This window comes from Ptychodera flava, chromosome 2 (assembly GCF_041260155.1).
Source record: "Ptychodera flava strain L36383 chromosome 2, AS_Pfla_20210202, whole genome shotgun sequence".
In the NCBI taxonomy this organism is placed as follows: Eukaryota; Metazoa; Hemichordata; class Enteropneusta; family Ptychoderidae; genus Ptychodera; species Ptychodera flava.
The window spans coordinates 23,697,359-23,700,744 of record NC_091929.1 but is presented as its reverse complement, the minus strand read 5'-3'; positions in this window follow the sequence as shown (position 1 = coordinate 23,700,744).

The window sequence follows — 3,386 nt, the reverse complement described above, 5'->3', positions numbered from 1 at the left end:
AACGTGTTCGGAAGCTTGTATCTGATTGGTCAATTGTCACTATTCACATCAACTATGGGTGTCTATTTGTATTATTCAATTATAACAGTAAGATTCTGCCAACCAATTGGATAACAGCTTCCAAATCACTGCAAGTTGGCCCAATATTTTGGGGATGTCTTTTAGGCACTCTTAACACTTGTATTCACCTTCCAGGAGGCTTATCTCAAGTCAATTATGTCTCTTTTTCATTCTGTAAACTTTTTCAAAGGATTTGTTGAAAATAGGTTAGAGAAACATTTCTGTAATCTGAACACCTCTGTAATCTGAACACCTTTGTAAACGGAACAGGTCACAAGTGTTCATTGTATCACAACACTTACAGCAATATGTGTAAATACATGTAGGATAGGAAAAAGTATTTTAAAGATGCTTTTTGCAAGTTTTTCATATCATAGTAAATATCTTTGTGAACATTTATGGTATTTCCATTTTTAGCAAGATGTAAAGTTTTTTAGCTCATGTGGAAAAGTTTAAGAGAATGCAGTTTTTTGTGTCACATCTTGTTTAAGAATTACCCTTGCTTTCTTTTCAAATTATTCATTTCTGGGGGACATAGATTGCTGGTCAAAATGAAACTATCCTTTATAACATAGAAAAGTGTCAATTTTAGTGATTTCTAATAAAGTGTTTAAATTACATTGTTTCACAAAGTGAATATAAAAGTTTTTTCACTGGAAAACACATGATACCACTGATGCATGCTATGCATTGTATTTTCGGGTCAGTATTAAGGTTTCATCACAGACAATATGGTACAATAAGTCTTATTTCTACTGTCTATGGTTTCATACATTGTGCCATTCCATGGATGATATTTGTGCAAAAATTAGGATCAACTTATTCAAGGGTTCTCGCTGAATAGTGGGAAGTGCAACGATTGCACTGGTAGTAAAAATAACATTATAAATATTTTGATGTGAAATAAGTACCTGTGATGTGTAAGGCTATACTTTGGTAAATTGTTATTCTTATGAGCAATGGTCTTAGAATGTCCCATCTTAAGGGAGGATAAAATTTTGAACACTAAGCAAAATATATATCCAAGTCATTCCAATTTGATTCCATAGTTACATTGAAGCCAGCCTATTTACATGAATTCTTTTGGTAATTTTTGTCCCTGGTAGTCCACAGATAAAATGCTCTCATTTTTCTTCCAAAATATGCGATGACCCTTTGTTATGAAGTTTGGAGTCAGATGATCTAATACTGGTGTATGTTGGAGAAATGTCAGTGTTTCATAAATGGCATTCAAGATCTTAGCAAAAGTAAGTTTTGTGAGGCAAACGCTAGTTATTTATGCTGATGTTGTTGTGAAACTGTCTGTAGAGGTAAATAGATGAGGTATATAGAAAAAAGTATAAAAATGCAACTCTGTGGTTGTAGGATTTTGAGAGAGTTTAAATAGTACATACTTTTGCACAAGGATTGTACAGGTTTAAATTTGTTCGCTTTATTTTGCTATGGAGAGTTTCTTAGTTAAGCTCAAGATCAAGATCTCAGCAAAAGTAATTTTTGTGAGATAAGCTGTAATTTATGTTGTTAAGTATAAATTTTCATGAAGGTAGATAGATGGGGTATATTGAAATGTTTACGAATTTCACTCAAAGGATTTAGAATAAAATATCATAAGTGATATAAGACTTAAATCATATGTACATTTTTCTAATTAAGTTTGTATAGGTTTAAATTTGTTTCTTGCTTAGCAGAGTGTTGTACTAGTTGTATAGCTGACTCATGGTTACTCCAGCAGTAACCATGGCTGACAGTACGGATATGTGGAGGCAAGCCTTTTCAAGTTTCTTCACCTTTTCACTCTATTTTCGTGTATATGGGTCTTTACTCACCTTTGGAAACAATATGGTTGGACCAAACCATGGTTGTGAAAGTGCGAGGATGCAGGCCATACACTAGTATGCTTGGGGCTTTCAAGAGCAGCCATGCATGGATGCAGCCATTTTATAAATGCTTATGTATGATGCTGGCAGCCATTTTGAAAATGCTGATGTTTATATGGGGCGGCCATTTTGAAAAATACTAATTGTAGGTATCTTAAGGGGTATCATTTATGATGCTGACCGTCTTGATTGGCAGACCTTACTTTGATGTCCACCCAAAAGATGATGTAATGTACAATGGCCTGTCAGACAGGCAAGCAATATTACGTTGAAAGTATTATTCAAATGAAATGTAATCAATTAGGTTCATTTTTTTGACAAGAGTTTGGTGAACACCAGCAGCTTTTTGCTCTAATCATGAGTAAACTAGACGTCTTTAGGATCAGAACTACAATGCATGGCTTTGAGCGCACACGAGTTAGACTCTGCTCTCTGTATCCGTAGGTGTGTGCCTTCCCGGTACTGTCAAACATTTCTGAATAATTATACACATGTACATACATGTATGTTGATGTAGATGTTCAGGAGTCACCGTCAGCTTTCTGACAATGATTCTAAGAGTTCAGACAACCTGCTTTCCCTTCACAAGTTTTACTGGTATCTATACCCAAAAACAACAATACTAATTGTGGATCTACTAAGGGATAATATGTTTTACTTAATCTGACTGCATGTACCTTAACTTGCATTTGACTTCCAAAGTCACATAAACAAGAATGGAATTATCAATTTTATCAAACATTGATATAATCATTGAAATTTAATATAGCAAGTTTAATTTTGTATAATTGAACCCTACGACACTGGTGTTAGATTTAGTAAGTTCCAGCATTTCATATTGTGTTTTACATGTATAAAGATGCTATTGTATAATAATTTCATCAGAATTAAATTGTTACCATAAAAAATATACTGTATGATATTTCATCTGTGTTACTTTACGTCCCATGTTCTCATTGACAGTGCAATCATTATCTGTGTAGGATGTAGCATTTTGTGATGATCTGTAGTTTTGATATACTATATAGGTTGTTTTGAGGCTCTTTGCGAGAAACCCTGTCTGGCTCTATGATTTTGAAATTTGAGCAGAAAATGTTAACTTTGCATAAGGAGAACATGAACTGTGATACGCTAGCGACACATGATGCCATGGACTTACAGGAAATCAATAAAAAACACTAACATCAGGATTCTTCATGAGGGAAATTTGAGGAGCCACCTCTGGTTATTTTGGCCAATGTATTCATATGTTAATAACCACACAAAAGAAGCAATTTGCATAACACAAGAATATGCAAGTGAGATATTATGATGTACATTAATAAATCCTCTGTTTTTCCACACTATTGACCCAAGACTATTTTGTATGTGCTTACTCGTGCCAGTACATGCACAAAAACACATGGGAGATGCAAACTGACTAACATAGGTTTGTCTTGCTCAAACTAG